Here is a 21,296-nt window from a genome sequence, read left to right on the forward strand (position 1 = left end):
TGTATGTATAAAATGTATAGTGAGTCAGAGCCTCATGTGTATCCCACTGTATATTGACCACAAGTCCCAGAATCCTTTGAGATAGAAATGGTAAATCCCTTTCCTACTATCGAAAACAGGGGCCCAGTCCTGCTGCCGTATGTACATAAAACTGATAAATAGCAATTGACAAGGGCCCCTTCCACTCAGCCAGCTGTGGCAGGGGCAGTCAAGAGTGGCGCAGGGGTGGGGCAGGGGAATATCTACAGACACCATAATAGGGAAAATAAAGTAAAATTAACAAACAAAACCACTTACCGCGTACTCGCCGCATCGATAAGCACAAGGTGAATGAATTATTATTTTTAATACATTGATTTTCCCAATTCCGTTGTCTGTCTATTTCTCACCCTGCCCCCGCCATGCCTCCCCGCCACCCCACTGCTCCTACCTATACTGGCCGCAGGTAAACCTAGCATTACTGTTAGCATGTAGAAGTATTGAGGACATTTCTGACAAGTTGCACATGTACATTTTTGCTTTGCTGACTTCCCTCTCTTCTCCCCTAATGACACATTCAGCCAGAGGACAGTCAACCACAGTAGCAGGAGTCCCTGCATCTGCTGGGAGGAAATGACATCATTCAGAGCAAGGCATACCACCCTCACAAACTGGTAAGGAAAACTGATCAGGAGAGGGTCCAAAAGGCTACATTGTCAGCAGAAAACAGATAGACGGACCTTGCCTCGCTAGGTCGCTCCCCAGCCACTGCGGTGCCCCTCTGTGTGCTGCCAGGTTCGATCTTGCTCCGTTTTCCTGCCTGTTGCCCTGTTTTTTCTGCCCTGTCCCTGATCCCTGTCCCTGATTCCTTATCCCTGTTGCCTGGTTCCCGCTCCCCTTGCCCGCCTCCCGCTCTCCCATTCAGTTTCCCGCCGCTGCTCCCCTGCGGCCCCGTCCCCGAACATCCCATTGGCCACCCCACTCCCGCCTCCCAGCTGCTCCTCCTTCCCTCTACCCCTCTTATGGAGGCCACGCAGCGGCAAGGAGAGCGGACCTTGCCTCGCTAGGTCGCTCCCCAGCCACTGCGCTGCCCCTCTGTGTGCCGCCAGGTTCGATCTTGCTCCGTTTTCCTGCCTGTTGCCCTGTTTTTCCTGCCCTGTCCCTGATTCTTGATCCCTGTCTCTGATTCCTTATCCCTGTAGCCTGGTTCCCGCTCCCCTCGCCTTCCTCCCACTCTCCCATTAAGTTTCCTGCCGCTGCTCCCCTGTGGCCCCGCCCCCCGAACATCCCATTGGCCACCCCACTCCCGCCTCCCAGCTGCTCCTCCCTCCCTCTACCCCTCTTATGGAGGCCGCGCAGCGGCAAGGAGAGCGGACCTTGCCTCACTAGGTCGCTCCCCAGCCACTGCGCAGCCCCTCTGTGTGCCGCCAGGTTCGATCTTGCTCCATTTTCCTGCCTGTTGCGCTGTTTTTCCTGCCCTGTCCCTGATTCCTGATCCCTGTCCCTGATTCCTTATCCCTGTTGCCTGGTTCCCGCTCCCCTTGCCCACCTCCCGCTCTCCCATTCAGTTTCCCGCCGCTGCTCCCCTGCGGCCCCGCCCCCGAACATCTCATTGGCCACCCCACTCCCGCCTCCCAGCTGCTCCTCCTTCCCTCTACCCCTCTTATGGAGGCCGCGCAGCGGCAAGGAGAGCGAACCTTGCCTCGCTAGGTCGCTCCCCAGCCACTGCGCTGCCCCTCTGTGTGCCGCCAGGTTCGATCTTGCTCCGTTTTCCTGCCTGTTGCCCTGTTTTTCCTTCCCTGTCCCTGATTCCTGATCCCTGTCTCTGATTCCTTATCCCTGTTGCCTGGTTCCCGCTCCCCTCGCCTGCCTCCCACTCTCCCATTCAGTTTCCTGCCGCTGCTCCCCTGCGGCCCCGCCCCCCGAACATCCCATTGGCCACCCCACTCCCACCTCCCAGCTGCTCCTCCCTCCCTCTACCCCTCTTATGGAGGCCGCGCAGCGGCAAGGAGAGCGGACCTTGCCTCGCTAGGTCGCTCCCCAGCCACTGCGCAGCCCCTCTGTGTGCCGCCAGGTTCGATCTTGCTCCATTTTCCTGCCTGTTGCGCTGTTTTTCCTGCCCTGTCCCTGATTCCTGATCCCTGTCCCTGATTCCTTATCCCTGTTGCCTGGTTCCTGCTCCCCTCGCCCGCCTCCCACTGTCCCATTCAGTTTCCCACCGCTGCTCCCCTGCAGCCCACCCCCGAACATCCCATTGGCCACCCCACTCCTGCCTCCCAGCTGCTCCTCCCTCCCTCTACCCCTCTTATGGGGGCCGCGCAGCAGCCGCGTGCAGCGTCGCGCCGCTGGCGCACCGAAGGCGCGCCAAAGGCATGCCCGTCTGCGCCCGTCCGTGGCTGGACCACGCCTAGCGCCAGAACCCCTGGACCACACGCTCGCCACAACACCAGACTCAGGTATGATGCCGACACTCTCCACGCACTCAACGCCGGCTGAAACAACACCTGCTTCCAGGCCACCCTGAAACGGACCCACAGTCCCTTCATCTGCCGCACCTGCAGCTTCACCTGCGACAGAGCCACCAAACCTCCAAGGACTTGACCCAACAACCTCCACTGCATCCTGCTCAACACCCGCTCCGCACGCAAACATGCCGTCGAGCTCTGGGACCTGCTCGACACCTCCGCCCAAGACGTGGCCTTCCTCATCGAGACCTGGTGGAACGACTCCTCTGCACCCGACATCGCCATAGCCATCCCGGATGGTTACAAGATCACCCGCAGGGACAGCGCCAACGGAATCGGAGGAGGAATAGCCATCATCTACAAGTCCACCCTCAAGGTCACCACCCACGCAGACGACACCCTCAACACCGCCGAACACCTGCACTTCCGGATCCACACCGACCCCAACACCACCCTCAGAGGAACACTCATCTACAGACTAGGCCTGGGCGAAGCACTACGCTACGCTCGCGTAGTTTGCGAAGTTCGCGCTACTTCGCACTACGCGAACTGCACGTAGCACAGTGCGAACACGCGTAGCGTAGTGTTGTGTAGTGCTGCGGTCATTTTTTGCTTGCTCGCGGTCCTCAACGTCAAGTTGGCGACCGCGAGCAAGCAAAATGACATCCTGGCGAGACTTTTTCCTTGTTCGCGATCGTGAGCATGGAAAATAAACCTCCCGGCGAGATTCACAATGCGAGAAGGTCAGGTTTCTCATTGCGAGGGGTCGCGTATGCTCGCGACCGCTCGCGATGAGAAACTACCAGTTCGCGTTGAGAAAGCTGCAGCTCGAGGAAAAATCTACTCGAGCAGCAGAAAACTACAGCTCGCACTGTGCAAGATGCCATTTTCAATGATTGCACAGTGCCGGTTGCTTGTCCGCACTGTGCAATCATTGAAAACAACATCTTGCACAGTGCGAACATGTTACTTGGCAGTTCGTGAAGTGCTACGCGTAGCTCGCGTAGTGCGAACTTCACTTTGCGTAGCTTCGCGAAGTGCTACTTCGCGAACTACGCCCACCCTCACTACAGACCCCCCGGACAGCGGGCTCAGTTCAGCGACTCCATCACCGACTTCGCCAGCACCCATGCACTCGCCTCCATGGACTACATCCTCCTTGGGGACCTGAATTTCTACCTCAAGAACAACAACGACGCCAACTCTGCTACTCTGATCGAAAACCTCGCCAACCTTGGCCTCAGACAACTCGTCACTGCACCCACCCACGCTGCAGGCCACACGCTGGACGCCGTCTTCTCCACAAGCACCCATGTCGCCTTCGACCACACCTCCGAACCCCACTGGACCGACCACCGCTGCATCCACTTCACCTTCAAAAAACCAACCACGCACCATCGCACCCAACAGCTGCCTCGCCGCTCCTGGAACAAAGTCACCGAAGACCAGCTGATCACCCCCCTCGCCCAGAACCCACCTATCAACCCCACCTGCCCTGACACCGCAGCCCGAAACCTCAGACAGTGGATCGACGACTGCGCCAACCCCCTCACCCCACTCAAGAGACCCTCCAACAGCCATGCCAGCAAGTGAACCACCTGGTTCACCGACGAGCTCCTGACCCCCAAACGTGCCTGCCGTAAGCTGGAGAAGAAATGGCTCCACAAACAAAACACCAGAAAACCACACAGCCCACAAGGACGCCACCCACAGACATCACCACCTCATCAGACTAGCCAAGAGATCCTCCTTCAAAGACCGCCTGGATAACAAAGCACACGACAGCAAAGAGCTCTTCCGCATCGTAAAAGAACTCTCCAATCCTAACGACATCCCACCCTCACAAGAACTGTGCGACTCAGTGGCCATCTTCTTCCACCGCAAGATCGCTGACATCCACGACAGCTTCAACACCACGACCGCACTGACGATGTATGACTCCATTCCCCCCGTGAACACCAACAGCGCCAACCGCCTGACCTCCTGGGCCAACACCAACGATGACGAGACACGCAAGATCATGAACTCCATCCACTCAGGATCTCCGTCAGACCCATGCCCACACCACGTATTCAAGAAAGTAGACGCGGCTATCGCACCCCAGCTACAGAAGGTCATCAACATCTCCTTCGAAACAGCGACATTTCCAGAAAGCTGGAAGCATGCCGATATCAACGCCCTCCTCAAAAAGCCCAAGGCGGACCCCAAAGACCTCAGGAACTTCCGACCCATCTCTCTGCTCCCGTTCCCGACAAAGGTCATCGAGAAAATCGTCAACATTCAACTGGCCCGCCACCTGGAAGACAACAACGTCCTGGACCCGTCCCAATCCGGATTCAGACGAAACCACAGCACCGAGACAGCCCTCATCGCCGCCACAGACGACATCAGACGCCAACTGGACAACGGCGAGACATCAGCCCTCATCCTCCTGGACCTGTCAGCCGCATTCGACACGGTCTGCCACCGTACCCAAAAGACACGCCTCCAATAAGCCGGAATCCAAGAGAAGGCCATTGACTGGATGTTAGACCCGGCCCTCATAACATAGCCATACCTGACCCCTGCACCTCACACAAGCCCCCGAGCCCACGGCCTAGCCGATCCTTCCCACCAGAACACACACACCCGAACCGGACTTCCCGGTCCACGGCCTTCCTCCTTTCGGCCACACCGGGCCCGCGTGCCCACTTCATGCACCAAGATGGCCGCCCGGCCCCAGCGCGACCCTGGCCTAGAGGCGCCACTCCGGCTGGGGGACATCACGCTCCCATTGGGATGAGAGAGGGAGGAGCAGTTTCCATCACACCTCTGAGCTTCCCTGGGAAGGTGGGTTTCGATCGGCCCGCCGGCTTCCCCGAGGGCTGGCTCCACGCCTGCTGGGTGTCTGGGACTCCTCCCAACCCGGCCCTGAAAGGATCAAAAGACAATGGCAGAAACCCCGACAAGCGGCCCCCAGGTGACAAGACCCCTGCCTACACAGACTCCGGACATCAAAGAGGAGTCGTCCTATAACAAGGGGTGCTCTGGGACTGTCCGGCAGATTCGCCTTTGGAAACACCTGAGCCCTGCTGAGTGACTCGTGGCTCCCTGAAGATCGTAAGACCTCCGAACTTGTGCTTGAGCCCTGCTGAGTGACTCGCGGCTCCCTGAAGATCGTAAGACCTCCGAACTCGTGCTTGAGCCCTGCTGAGTGACTCGCGGCTCCCTGAAGATCGTAAGACCTCCAAACTTGTACTTGAGCCCTGCTGAGTGACTCGCGGCTCCCCCAGACTCTCTTGGTCCTGACGGACCCCACGACGACAAGCGTATCCCCCAGCTCGAGGATTGTGAGCTGTGCGCCGGGTACGCTCCTGCATTTGATCCATATCCCCAAAGACTGTCCCGCTACCTCCTACCCTCCTCCAAGACTCTGTGAGCCCGCGCGCCACTTGTATATATTGGCCTTGCTGATCATAAAGATCCTACAACTCCGATCTGATAAAGATTTATTCTTAAGAACTCTCGGTGTGGTGTCCCTTTGTCGTGTGGTGCCGAGTGTACGATCCTAGATACGAGATTCCTCCCCCGAGGAGTCTCCCGCCAGTGCCCGGTTACGATACCTCGAGGGTTGGTCTCAGGATAATCAGGGCCCCCCTCCGGGCTCCTCTGAGGTCGCCTTCTAACATTGGTGGCAAGCGACGGGATTCGGGCCCATAATCTAGAGATCGTACCGTGAACGGCTGACGCACTACCGACAAAGATGGCAGAAGGAAACGCCGTGGTTCTCGCAGAAAACGACACCAGTACCGGGTTCCAGGCGGAACAACTGGAGGAGTACACACACAAAGAATTGAAGCAATTCTGCAAAGAACTCAAAATCGCTACCACTGGTCTCAACACCAAAGAAGATATGCAGAAGGCACTGAAAGCTTGGGTGGATTCGGTAAACTAAAAGTCGCAGTGAGAACCTCCCAGCCAGTCGACTGTCTCCTGGGGAACAACCTGGAAAGTTCCTCCAGGAAACAAGTCGAGTGCAAGACCCACCTAGGGATGATGGGTCTCCCTGAGTGGGTGTGCGCCACCACCCGATACATGGCGGCCTGACTGACCCCCCTGGGGGAAGTCGATGACGCCCCGACCACTGAAGATAGGATGGTCCCCGCCGAGGGTCCCCACATCCCCCCACAAGAAGGGTCGGTCGCCAGTGACGAACCCCCACCTTCCGACTCCGCCCAGGTCACTGAGTTAGGCGATCTGCCCGAATTGGCCCAGTGGCGCCACGAGGGGGGCCCCTCCCGAGAGGAGTTCTGCCGAGAGCAGGCTACCTGTCCTTCCCTGGTCGGGCCCCGGCAACAGGCAGAGGCCCAGGCCGCGGGCGACCAAACTGGAACGCACCGGGTGTATTGGGAGAATGATCTTTTGTACAGCGAGCAGAAGTCGGTGGAGCTAGGGTCCGCCCGGGAGCTGGTGGTACCCCTACACTTCCGAGACCTCCTCCTGGGCTTGGCCCACGATGTTCCCCTCGCAGGCCACTTGGGCCAGGACAAAACCTACAGGCGCCTCGTGACTCACTTCTACTGGCCGAGGATGAAAGCAGATGTAGAAGCCCACTGCAAGTCCTGTCCCACGTGCCAGGCCAGTGGGAAGAGCGGAGGAAAGCGCAAGGCTCCCCTCCAACCCTTCCCTGTTGTCAGTACCCCTTTTGAGCGGGTCGGGATCGACATCGTGGGGCCTCTGGACCCCCCAACCTCCCAAGGGCACCGCTTTATCCTCGTCCTGGTGGATCATGCCACCCGATACCCTGAAGCCATCTCCCTGTGCACCGTCACAGCCCCCGTGGTGGGCCTAGCGTTGATGGGAATCTTCTCCCGTATGGGTCGCCTTCTAACACTGGACCACATCCTTCCTCTCCGGCAGAACCCAGAGCGTCCACCTTCCACCTTTCCGGTCAGAAGCCACCGACATCATCTGCGGCGTCCCCCAGGGCTCATCCCTCAGCCCGACGCTGTTAAACATCTAAATGGCCCCCCCTCAAACAAGTGGCCCGCCACCACAACCTCAACATCATCTCCTACGCCGACGACACCCAGCTCATCCTCTCCCTCACCAAGGACCCTCACCCCGCCAAAACCAACATCCACGAGGGTATGAAGGCCATCGCCGACTGGATGAGGAGCAGCTGTCTGAAACTGAACTCAGACAAGACAGAGGTCCTCATCCTCGGACCCACCCCCTTAGCCTGGGACGACTCCTGGTGGCCGACCGCTCTGGGGACAGCACCGACACCCACCGACCACGCACGCAACCTAGGATTCATCCTCGACTCCTCCCTCTCCATGTCCAAGCAGGTCAATGCCGTCTCCTCCTCCTGCTACAACACCCTACGCACGCTCCGCCGGATCTACAAGTGGATCCCGACCGAAACAAGAAGAACAGTGACACAGGCCCTCGTCAGCAGCAGACTGGACTACGGCAACGCACTCTACGCAGGTATCCCAGCCAAACACCAACAGCGGCTACAACGCATCCAAAACGCCTCCACCTGACTGATCGTCATCGCACCCTGCTGCAGCCACATCACCCCCTTCCTGAGAGACCTGCACTGGCTCCCCATGGACAGGAGGATCACCTTCAAGCTCCTCACCCATGCACACAAAGCACTCCACAACGCCGGACCAGCCTACCTGAACAGCAGACTCAGCTTCTACACCCCCACCCGCCAGCTCCGCTCCGCCAGCCTCGCCCTCGCAGCTGTCCCCCGCATCCAACGTATGACCGCCGGCGGCAGATCCTTCTCCTACCTCGCCGCCAAGACCTGGAACACCCTCCCAACCCACCTACGACAGAACCAAGACCTACTCGCCTTCAGAAGACTCCTCAAGACCTGGCTCTTCGAGCAGTAGCGGCACCCCCCCTCAGCGCCTTGAGACCCTCACGGGTAAGTAGCACGCTTTACAAGTACCCTGATTGATTGATTGATTGATAGAGATATAGGACCTGATTCACAAAGGTAACCTGAGATGAAAGTCTAACTTTACGACTTTCGGTATTCAGAAATGACATTTATGAGCAGTAAATGCCCTTTGAGAATAACGAAAGTCATAAAATAAGATATTTTGGCTCAGTATACCCTTGTGATTTGGGCCCATTACATGTATTCCATCAACAGTGCCAGAACTGTGAAATGAACTCTGGAATCGAGTGCCACAACAATTCAAAAAGGATTATCCACTGTAATGTTTTTGTTTCCAGCCAAAAATCTGTAAATCCAATGTTAACAAATATAACAATGATGAACAAGAAGGGAGATTCAATTGTCAGGAGTCTTAAGAATGCGTTCAATATCCATCTTTCATTGATTTTTCAATACATGAAATTGTTCAGTCAGCCTAGCACATTATATTTGTTGACATTGGATTGCCTGATATTGAGCTGGAACCAAAACAATATAATGGACCCTCCTTTTGGAATTTTTATGGTGCAAATTGAATAGTTGTGGCTTCTAGACAGTGCGGCCATCAAAAGTTGAGCGTGGGATCACTGATGATATTTCGTATGATACACTCGTGTAACAGTAGGGCCCACACTGCTTGTGCTTATCTTTTGTGTCTGAAATTGAGTGCATCACATGTGGCAGCTGGAATGTTAACTGGCAAACACACATATAATTGTAGGTCTAATGATGTTGTCCCGGATTCCAAAACCCACAGAGACAACTGCTACAAGGTTGGCTGTGACATCTGGTCAGGGACCACACACTGTGCAGATGCCGGACCCTGGTAAGTAAACCCAAGAATTATGTCCCTGAATGCTCATGAAATATGGCTTTAATGTCCACAGTATGTTGTATGTGTTCTACATCACTGTTGTCCTTCATCACAATATCCCTGCATATGACATTTTACCATATACCATATCACACCATAGTGGGTAGTGAAAGGATGACACTGAATGTATGGCACATGAGTGCATTATGTACATAAAAGACTATATTGGTTCATATGAAGTGCAGTAGCCAGAACTGGATTGTAAGTCAATGATATAAAAACTCTCAAGGAAAATCACAAGGCAGAACATGTATTAAAATGTGCATGGATGAGGGTCGCAATGATGCAAGTTGTGTGGTTTTGGTAGGGGCGTATGGGCTGCTATGGAGTATGTTGAGGAAGTGAAATATATATATATATGATGGCTGAAATGCACAATGCAAATTCAGTGTAGGCGGCAACCATCCAAGCGTCTACATTATCCCACAATGTGGGATCCTAGTCAAATGTTGCCTCCTCTTTGACTGTATTCTCATATAGAAGTGAGAGAATAATATGTGAGGTTGGGATGTGTGCAGTACAAGACATCATCCATTGATTGTTTTGTTCTACCATGATGTAGTACATCTATAATGGGAGCAGAGGACACAAAAAGATTAAACATAACACAAGCGTGATCTCACAATCCAAAATGAGCATTGTGTCTTCATGGGGAGGGAAGCACAAACGAGCCACAAAATGTACCAGACTGTTGGACATCTCACATATTGACTCTCCAATGCAATGATATGATCTGATGTGCAAAAGTGAAACTGATCAGCATGATGATGTACCCTCCTTTAGATTTGTCAACAGACAACATCATACTCATGAGGGGCATAACGATGAAGGTGTAATCCTAAGTAGGCGGAGGTATCCCCGAATAATTATCCCGTTCCTTCAAATCTCAGTTCCCTTCTCATACACGTGTCTGTTAATAGGTCATCTGGTTGATGTCAATGTTGTGTGGAGGTAACAGTTGGCAACTGATGTTGGTGAGCAGTGTCCCACATGTAATGTTCAGGAGGTAAACATGCCACACACTGGCCAGAAATAGCATATCAATGGTCTTAGAAAATGCCATGTACATGTTAACTCATAGCTACCATCCTGTGTACTTAAATATGGACATGTATGTCTCATAACAGCTGCTGACAGGATGCCCTTCCACCAGTGATGGGCAACAGGCAATCAAGGAGAGAATCCACTGCTCTTGCAAGCAGCAGTGTTGGCTGCAAGTACTGCGCAAGAGGAGGAGGAGGAGGAAAAAGCACCAGAGAAGACTGCTGAATTTGGTGATGAGTGACACTATACAGCCCTCTTCACAGAGGATGAGGATTCAAATGCCCTCCCCAGAACATTTATCACAATGGACAAATTTGGCAAGGCAATACCCCCTCAACCCAGCAAAGTGCCTCAGCCTACAAAACCCAAGATTGCCTGTCCTCAGCATTGTGCTAACTAGCCACAGCTTTCACACACCTCAACACAGACATCACTCCCTCACAGCCCTCACTTCCAGGACAGACATGGTGGTTCCCCTACACACTCCTCCCTATACAGTGCATCCCAAACATTCTCTCCACCATCTAAGGGAGGTACCACCCCTGGTCTGGAGAAGGTATCCCCTGGGCACCAATCTCCTGTCCACAGAAAGCCACCTGCCACCCTCCCCTTGCTGGTGAACCTGCTGGTTTTAGACGTGGTCGTCCCCTGCAGAGAGGACCAGCAGATGGCCATGGTAGCCAGTGAGAGGAGTAAGTCTTCTGTTAGACCTGGCACCTTGGCGTGAGTCTCCCTTCCTCTTTTTGTTGCTGTGCCTCATGTGATTTTATGGTGTTGGCCGCTCAGCGCGCTTTGCCACTGCCAACCAGTGTCGCGGCACGAGTGCTCCCTTGTAAATTGTATATGTTGGTTGGATTCCATGATTGGATTGTTTGATTTACTATCAGACCCCAGTAAAGTGCGCCAGGAGCACCAGGGCATGTAAATGCAGACACCGCTGGTGGGCTTGCAGCACTGGTTGTGCCACCCACAGAAGCGGCCGGTAAAATATGTCTAAGGTCTGCCATTGCAGAACCTGCGTGCAGTCTGGTACTGACATGCTGACTGGCAGGTGCCCACACTTGCAGGACCCTAAAACCTTCCCTTAGCTGCATGTTAGTCACCCCTCTGGTAGGCCCACGGGCAGGGTGCGTTGTAAGCCTAAGGTAGGACAAGCCTGGATGCGTGGCATGTCCTAGTAGTGAATGACCGCCACCTTGTTGTTCACTACTGCAAGGCTACCCTGTTCTCATAGGCCAGTATGGGCGGCCTGGATTATTACACCCTATGATCCTAACCGACCCAGGGAACATGGTAGAAGATCGAGTTTAGTATGCCTGAACTCGGAATAATAAGGTACATCTTTTCGCAAGGTTTATTTTAATATTCCGGGTTTGCAAATGCCGCTTTTAGAAAGCTGGCCTTTGCTTGCCTAAACATTTCAGCCGCCTCTGCGTGATGTGTATCTGATGTCTGGCTGGTGTGAGTGACAGGGCTGGGGGAACGCAGATGGGCAGGGCTAGGTAGCCTGGTGGTGAATAGGACGATCGACAGGTAGATGGGTGGGAGGAGTGCTCCTAGGCTCTGAATAGGACAGTACTCTGCCACCTCAATGCCGGCTCCGCCGCCTGTGGAGCATCTGAGGACTCTGCCCTGCACTCTGAAAGGAGAAGCCTGCATCGCGTAAACAAAGTGCTCAGAAACCGGACTGAACTAGGCAAGGGCCCCCCTGGCCTGGGAGAACAAAAGATTTGCTGTATAAATGGAGGAGCCCTGCTCCTGAGAAACTAGATCCGCTTTTGACCAAGAAGAATCTCTGCCTGAGGAGGAGGCACCGGGAAAGCTGTAGGAGGAAGACTGTCCCTATCCTGGGGGATTGGCCTGCAGTGGTGACCTTGCTGCCAAAGGGGAGAAGAGAAACTGTTGCTGAAAACTTTGCTTTATTTTTACTTTCAAGACTTGTGCTTTTCCAAAACGATCTCCAAGGGCTTGGAACTGAGCTTGCCCCCTGAACTGAGCCCCAGGACCATTGGGCTCTACCTTATCTTCACTCGCCTGCCGCTGGACTGTGGTGTCCTTTCCCTCGCCGGAGCTGTGACCCTCGTGCCCCAGTCCCTCCCTGAGCCGTGACCAGGTCTGCTTAGCCGCCCCCGCCTTGGGAAGAGCCTCGCTCGATCGGAGCCGCTCCCCCTACGCTGTGCTGGGCTGCCCCTGTCACCTCGCTCGTTGGAGGCTCGCTGTGCACCTTCACCCTCCCGCCGGAATCGGCGTTTGTGAGCATCTCCAAGCCTCGGACGGCCCGGACGTATCTGCGTGCCCGGCTGCCCCGCTTTGTTCACCCGCCACCTGCAACACCCCGCTCTTGTCGTGAGCCTGAAGATCAGACCCCCATCGTGAAGTGTGGGAGCCCCGGACGCCGCCTCGCTCTTCTGTCGAAGAGCCGCTGAAATCCCGCACCCGCCTTTGCGTCAAGAAACAAGGTACTGTACTTACGAACTCGACCGTGAGCTCGCATCGGATCCAGGGTCCGCAACGTTCTGATTTCCCTGTCATCTGCCGCGTGCTTCCTGGGCGCTGCCTCAGCCCGAAGTGCGCTGAGGCCTACAGTTACCTTTTGCCCGCCTAAAGAACTTTCCGTGACAAAGAGAACTTTACCGTATTCCTAAGAATTGTGGCCCCCTCAGTTTAACGTTACTGGGCCTTGTATCTGAATCTGCTGAAACTACATAAAAGCTTATTTTTATATACTTCCTGATTGGTGTCCGTTTGTGGTGCATGCAAGGGGTTTACTGTATGCGTAATTGCATTTGCTTAACCGTGTACGCCTGAGACTTAGCCTAGATTGCTCGCGCCACGCACCTAGAGGGTGAGCAGGGGTTATTCTGAGGCGTCATCCTTCGCCCTGACAAGAAGTAAAGGGTCCCTGCTTGTTGTGGGTACACACCTGCGTCAACCAGAGCCCCCTCATTTCTAACATCTTCCAACAGCAGGCTCATGTTAGGCAGGACATTTGTGCCATAGTTGCTGCCCTATGTGAACAGTGGTTCTGTCACATTAATACATTACATTTTCTGTGCCCCTAAAAAGGTGGAACAATCAACAATAATATACAAAAGCACAACACTGATATTTACAACAAAAAGAAAATCAACTTAAGGGTGTGTTTGAAACAAATCATATATTTTCAGATAATGACATAACTGGACACATATCAAAAACTACGCAACAAACATAAGTGCTTATCTAAAATGGTGACATATAAAAAGCGATAGACAGTGCCTGTACATATATCAACGATACAAACAAACAAACCAAATACATGTAACATCAATTCTTTTTTGAGTAGCGTTATAAACAGAATCTCACAAGCCCTAGCTAGACCTCCTTTATTGTATGAGTCTGGTTGTTTGCTTATTAATGAACGTTGAAGTTTTGACCCCCATAATGATGTGGATATCACTGACATCACTGTAGGGTCTTCATCAGGACAATGAAACAGTCTGTTGCAAAAGAAAAATGAGTATGTTTTTAAAATCAATGTGTGTGTAAAGTGGGATGAAAGTGAAGCCAAAATTAGGGAACTATGCAGAGTATCACACCCACACACCTATACCACAAACTGCACAGGCTCATTGCAGGAGTACATATCCACCACAAATGCCCTCTCCAGGCACTGCCCAACCTGCACATCCACCACCACTCCCTGTCCAAGCACTCCCCCCACCTGCACATCCCCCCCTTTCCAGGCACCCCCACCAACTGTACAGAAACCATCAGCTCCTCCTGTCCAATAACTTTCCCCTGTACAGGCAGATACACCACACAAACATGCACCTCGGTGACTACACAAACGTACTCACTCACAGCTATCCTCAACACCAACTTTGAGAAGTCACAAACATGACCCCCCTTGATCATAAGGCAAATATATCATCGTGAGTGAATATGTGTAAATAAAATATAATCTCCTCACAAGTCAAGACTAAGTTGTGTATTATGTACTGATGGGCAAATGTTTCCCCTTTTGGTGGCCTAGAGATGTGAGGCAGAATGTGTGTGAGTAACACATATAAAAGTGTAACCCCATCAGTGCAACAAGCAATCATGTGCAGAACATATAACTACTCCCAAGATATATGTACATACTTTGAACACTACATTCACAATTAGGCTAACAAGATAGAGGAAGTAGGAATCAAAATACTGTAGCTCCCTCTCACTCCTGTTAAAGACTGTAAGATTTAAATTGTGCTCGCAACAAATAAACATTTTATTTTTTATTGCACGAGAAAAATATTGAAGAAAACGGCTGTCAAAGAAAAGACTGCTACTTTATTTCCTATTTATTCACATGCTGAAAACGGCTGCACGCCATTTCCTTTCGTTTTCATTACTTGTGTTATAATCTTGGCACGGCGCGGGAGCCACGATTGCATCAAATGTAAAGAAATAAAAAAGGACTTCTTTTTCTATTTCTTACTTTTGATGCAATCGTGGCACCCGTGCTGGTGCTCAGATCGTAACAAAAGTAATGAAAACGAAAGGAAATGGCGGGCGGCCGCGAGCATAAAAAATAATTAGTAACAAGCCAGTGCACTACGTGACAGGGCCCAGATGCAGAACTCTTTTAGACCACCAGTTCTAAAGTGAGGGGCTTTCATTACCCCCAGGTCCCTCATGTCCTCGTCCCATTCATTTACATATTGGAGATAACTATCTCCCGACAGAAAAAAAGAGCAGAGGCATGCTGGGACCATAATACTGCCCCTCCCACCGTGAGTACATAAGCAGTACTTACCCAGCATTCCGTCTGTTCTTTTTTTCTGTCTGTCGACGGAAGTGTGTGGTGGTTGCTGGTGCTGCTCCTGCTGGGCTTGGGTGGCTTTTATACTTGGAACTCCCCTTCGGGCTGCCTGGCTGTTCGGTTGGGGTGTCTGCTCTCCTGCCTCCTGGCCTGCCGGGCTTGCTGGGAGGCTGAGTTCTTCATTGCCGGTTCTTGTGTGCCGGCCGGTGCTTTGCGGCTGGTGTGCCGGCCTCGGCTCTCTTCCGGGTCATGAGGCGTGTCTTCCTGGGTCCTGGCCAAGTGGAAGACGTGCCGTGGTGCTTCCCTGGAAGTATCTGCCCGGCCCTGGCAGCGTTTCTGGTGGTGTGCCTTGGGCTGTGGGAGGGTGGGGGCCTTGTTTATGTCTGTCTCCAGGCCCCCCTCCCGGGTGAGTTCCGCATAGCGGTGGCAGTTTGTGCCTTCTTTGCACATGTTGTCTGTGTCCTGCCTTGCCTCCTCTGTACTGGGGTGTGTGTTTGGGAGCCATTGGATTCCTGTGGGTAGTGGATGTGGCGCGACTTGCGGAGATGCCGACTCGGGAGCGAGGTTCCGGGTTCGGGTCTCGGCGTCGGAGCACCATCCTGTGCTTCTGGGCAGGTCGCTTTCTCTCGCCATGCCAATGGGCAGCACCTGGTTGCCTTCAGGGGCGATGCTTGGGCCTTTCACATCTGCTTTCGGCGACATGACATGACAGTTTCCTGCTCTCGGCCTCGTGGCACCTGGAGTGCTGTTCTCTCTGCCGCCTGCCTTGGCAGTGGGCGCCGGTGGCTGTGGCTCAATAGCTGCGTTCTGTGGCTTTGGTGTGACAGGCCCCTATGCCTCTAGTAATAAGGCCACAAACACAATCACGGTCTCAATAAATAAATCCCTTGCTCACCCCTTGGTAGCTGGCGATGAGTAGGCAGGCTTAACTTACGAGGCAGGTGTGCAAAGCATTTAAAAGCACCAATTCATTAAATAAGTAAGACACAACACACAAGAAAAATCCATCACAAATTCTACAAGATTTACTATATTGTTCTGAACTAATAGACACCAAAATAACATAAATCCAATGTAGGGAACCAGAGATGTGAATTTTTAAAGATAAAAAGTTAAACTAGTTATTAGAAACTAATAGTGCTTAAAGGGATAAAAAAGGTTGTGCTGGCTGTGGCAAAGACTAGAGATCTTTACACTTTCTTGCAGAAGCGTTTCTTGATTGAGGAAAGCGGTCCACAGAACCAGCCAAGGGCTCAGCGCCCCTGTTTTCCTCTTGGGATCTGGGACCACATCTCCCAGTATGTGCCTGGTCAACCTATGAGGCATTTTACAAAAGCTGCTACAAACTTCTGTAACTTCTTCCAGATGGTCTCCTTGGGGGTTCAAAGTGTCCACACCACCAATTCAAGGGTCTACAATCTCTGAGATGGTCTTTGGGATGTTGGCACTACAATTCCCACAATGCACCTGGTCAAAACCTTAAAAGTCCACTGTACATACTACAGGAAGGGGACTTCTTGATGGAGATGATGCAGGTGGGCTCAGTTGACCTGTGGCTTGTCAGAAGTTCACTCCTTAATCCTTCTTGAAGCAAGGCAAAGTAGTTGGAGCTGCAGTACCAGAATGTGCAGTAGGTGCAATCCTTCAGAGTACAGCATTTTCGGGTGCAGATTGGGTTTTCTGCAGGGCAGCCCTTCTTCTCTTTGTAGTTTCAGGCAGCAGATCTGATTTGCTTCAGGTATGATCACTTTCTCCAAAGTGTGGCATATTCTTGCCCCACAAAGCACTATTCTTCCAAAATCCAAGATTGAGAAAGTCTCTCCTTGGAGGTTTGAGCAAGCTAAGCCAACGCACTGGCGTGACTAACATTCCATAACACTCCCTTCCAGCTGTAGATCTCCTCCCACAGGAAATTCATTGTCTCTCTAGCTGTCTAATTAGCACCTCATTAAGACAGCTTAGCTCAGCCTAGCAGAGACTGGCCAATCAGGAGAGGGCAGCTGGAAGGCTGAACTCTGGCTTACAGAAAATAAAGATTTACAACTTATTTTCTGTTATAGTTATTATAAATCTAATAGTGACAACTTGTTGGAATTATCATAACCATCATTTTAAGTCTTTGAAGTGAATGAAATATTCCAATGTTAGCCTATGGTGCTAATTATCTACAATGGCGAAAAAACTAAATTGACAGTTTTTCCCTGACCAGGGCTTATAACACATATTTTATATTGTCCCTGCTAATAGTTTTAAGGCATACTACCCCTAGGGCACCTAGGGGAGACCTTAAGCGTGACTTATATGTAAAAATAAAGATAGAATACTACATGGGAAGTTCCATTATTTCCAAAGTCGTATTTGCATATAATTACAATTTAAAACCAGCTGCCAAGGCTGATCTGGCTTTTAAAATGACAGCAGGCAACACAGTGGTGCACACTCTAGTTCAGGGAATATGCTGTGCCTCTAAACCTCCCTTCCCTATTACATCCTACGGACGTATATGTAGTTTAAATCCCCTTTGCCTTATGATATACTAGGGACTTACAGGAGTCTGTCAGTACCAACTGTAATTAAACTTAATTGCCATGTACTTTTAAACAGAGCACAGACCCTGGGTCTAGTTAGCAGAGCCCAGCGCACAAAGAGAGTCAGAAAACCAGCACCTAGTAGTCAAAATGGGGGCAAAGATGGGGGGACAATGCAAACAGGTCCTGATTTCTCACACCAGTTAATGGAAGAGGAGAGGCAAAATGTTTGGGAGAAGACCACTCTTAGGCTGACAGGCCTTACAAGTGCTCGCCTCCTGAAGGTAGGGAGAACTATCCAACCCCCTGGGAGTTCTTTCACTATGGCAGAAAATCCTGGATCGACCATCAGCATTAGTGTGGTCTGACTCAGGATGGTTTTCCACCATAAAGTCTAATCCCTGTAGGAAGATGAACCATCTCAACAATTTTGGATTCTCACCTCTCATTTGCATTACCCATCTGAGGTGTCAGTAGTCTGTCTGAACCCACAAGTGTGTCCCAAACAAGTATGGTCTTAGCTTCCTGAGTGCCCAGACCACAGCAAAGGCTACTCCATCTCAATTACACTCGACCTCTGTTCCCTGGCAAGTAGCCTCCTACCACCATACCATGCTCCAAGGTTTAGAAAATAAACTCCTGGGAAAAGTCAGGGCCCTTGAGCATAGGGTCTGTGCACACAACCTGTTTTAAGGAGTCAAAAGCTTTCTGACAGGCCTCTGTCCAGATAATCTTCTTGGGGCTGTATTGTGAAAGTGCCCTGGCGTGCAGCAGACATTTGAGCCAGCTTTGCATGCCCACGGAGCACTTTGGTATTGCAGAAAAGGCTGTAGACACTTGTGCGTCTCCTTCTGTAATACCGATAGTACTGGTGCACTTAAAGAGCCAGGACTATCTTCAGAGGGTGTTCCCTCATTTGCATGGGAGCGTGGCCCCATGCAAATGAGGGAATTCATTTGCCTCCATGCCCACGCCATATTAAAGATGCAGAATCAGAGACAAAGAAGCTGTCAGGAGGTGCACTGACAGTATGCCACCTTAAAGGTGGTGCACTGTCAGTGCACCACCTGATTACAGCCCTCTGGAGGGAGAAAGAGGGTCCCATGGACACCCCAGACATCCCCTTGCAGGTGGATGCAGTCACTCAATCCACCTGCCTGGAATGGGATCTCTAATCTCATTTAGAAGTGCAGGTGGGTTGCCACCTGCACAGTGAGAAAATGGAGCCGCTTCACAGCAGCCAATCCTTTTATCACATGAATGTGCTGCCCTGGGGGCAGCGTAAGTCTGAGGCTGCCCTGGGGCAGCACATTGACCATATTGTGGTGCTTTTTCCTTGTTATCACAGGGTGCTAACTGGGAAAATGCGCTGTATACATAATAAGGCCCCTCAGTCTGCTTTTTAGAAGTTAGCTCAGTCAAGAAACAATGGTGCCATATCACTTGACAAACCTTCTGTAATAGCCAGTGAAGCCCAGGAAGGCCCTCACTTTAGTCTTTGGGACTACCAGGCCAGAATAGTCTTTATCTTGGACTGGAGGGGCTACAACTTATCACTGCCCACCAGATGTCCCAGGTACACCACAGACCCCTGACATATCTGGCACCTACTGGCCTAAATAATCAGTCCTGTATGTTTCCGCGCCTAAAAACCTGCAGGTAAAATAGGTTTACTTGGCAATTTTTGCTGAAGATAGCTACAACATATAAATATGCTAGACTGAGGGCCTCCATCCAAGCTAAGACCTGGTTCACCAGCCTCTGGAAGGTGGCAGGGGTGTTCTTTAGTCCAAAGAGCACCACATTAAGTTGAAAATGGCCCTACAGGGTAGAGAAGGTTGATATCTCTTTAGTCCCCTCAGTCAAAGGCAATCTGCCAGTACATTGAAGTCAAGTCATAAGTGCACAGGAAGGTGGCAGCCCCTAACCTATCAATGAGCTCATTAGCCAGGGGATGAGGTGTGCATCAGTCTTGGTGGCTGAGTTGTGTCCCTGTAGTCAACACAGAACGGTGCTCGGTGTGAGCATCTTTTGGTACCAGCACAACTGTTCTAGACCAGGGCCTACTGGGGGACTCAATGACCCCCAATTCAGCCTTGATGCTGGCCCTCACCTTGCCAGACAGCCTGTACATTTTAGTTTGATCAGGCAGGCTGTCCCCAGTGTCTATATCTTGAGTACACAGGTGTGTAAGCACAGCAGTGATGGGAAATAGGGAGGCAAACTGCTCAGTAACAGGTGACAGTCCATCTGCAGCTCTGGGGTCAGGGTAAGGGAGAGGTTGACACCCTCCACTGACCCATTCTTTTCTTTAGATGATAGAAGATCAGGAAGAGGTTCACTCTCTTCGTCCTCCCCATCATTGTTTACCAGCAACATTGTGCCTCATGCCTCTCATAGTGGGGTTTTAGGCGGTTGAGATGGAGTACCCTTAAGGGGATCCTTGGGGTCTGGAGGTCCACCAGGTAGGTGGACTCCAACTTCCACTCCACCACCTCATAGGCCCCAGTCCCACAGGTCCTGGAGAACCTTGGGCTCTACTGCCTCCATCACCTACAGCTTCAATCTAAGCTAGAATTCCAGCATGGTAGCCACTTGGTCATACTATTGCTTCATTACCTCATGACTAGCCTCCAAGTTCTCAAAAGCCTATAAGCAAAGAGCAGGCGCTGTAAGAGGATATCCACTTCTACCTCGGATAGGCCCATAATCATGTATTTAATAGTCTTGTTGAAACTTCGAACAAGCTCATTTGGTTGTGAATGGTAGGGTGTGGAGAATGTAACCCCTCACTCCTTTCACATAGACTCATGTACGTGAACATAAAGTTGGGGCCCCTGTCTGATACCCACTCAGTACCCTAGCTGCTACAGATGTAGTGATGGTGCACTGGGGGATGGCCTGTGGGTACCTAGTGGCATAGTTCACCAAGATTAACCTTTTGCACAAGGATGTATTAGGGTCCAAGGGACCTACAATATCAATGCCCACCCTTTCAAAGGGTGTCCCAACAGCAGGCATGGGAGCAGAGGGAGCTTTAAGCTTTTTCCAAGTTTACCCACTAGCCTGGCAGGTAAGACAATTCCTACAGAATGTATCAGTAACTATCCTAATCTGGAGTGATGTATTCAGCCGCGGTCGGTAGTAGGAGTTCCTGTAGGGCGGTGACGTGGGGAGGGGGAGGGGCAGGGTGGGGGGTAGTAAACTATGGATTACGGAGGTTTACAGGTAAGTAAACATATAAATTATTAAAACGAATTTCGTTGCGTGCACTGCATCCCCAAATGCGATGCAGTGCACGCAACGAAATTCGTTTTATTAATTTATATGTTTACTTACCTGTAAACCTCCGTAATCCATAGTTTATTACCCCCCACCCTGCCCCTCCCCCTCCCCACATCATCGCCCTGCAGGAACTCCTACTACCGACCACGGCTGGATGTATTATGTGAGGTCATAAGCAGTGTATTGCAGGGTTCCGAGTTATAGTTAGCTCAGCTAACGATAACTGCTGAACTTCATTGGTTTGTTACGAGTGGAATCTGAGCCTAACTATAACGTCCCTATAACCTTCAGCTTTTTCAGTGAATTTCTAAGTTTATTTTGACTCCATTTCTGAACTATAACGTCCCTGTAACCTTTGATTTTTTCAGTGAATTTCTATGGTTTCATAAATGTTAATTCCTAA

Source organism: Triturus cristatus, chromosome 7 (assembly GCF_964204655.1).
Source record: "Triturus cristatus chromosome 7, aTriCri1.1, whole genome shotgun sequence".
Taxonomy (NCBI): Eukaryota; Metazoa; Chordata; class Amphibia; order Caudata; family Salamandridae; genus Triturus; species Triturus cristatus.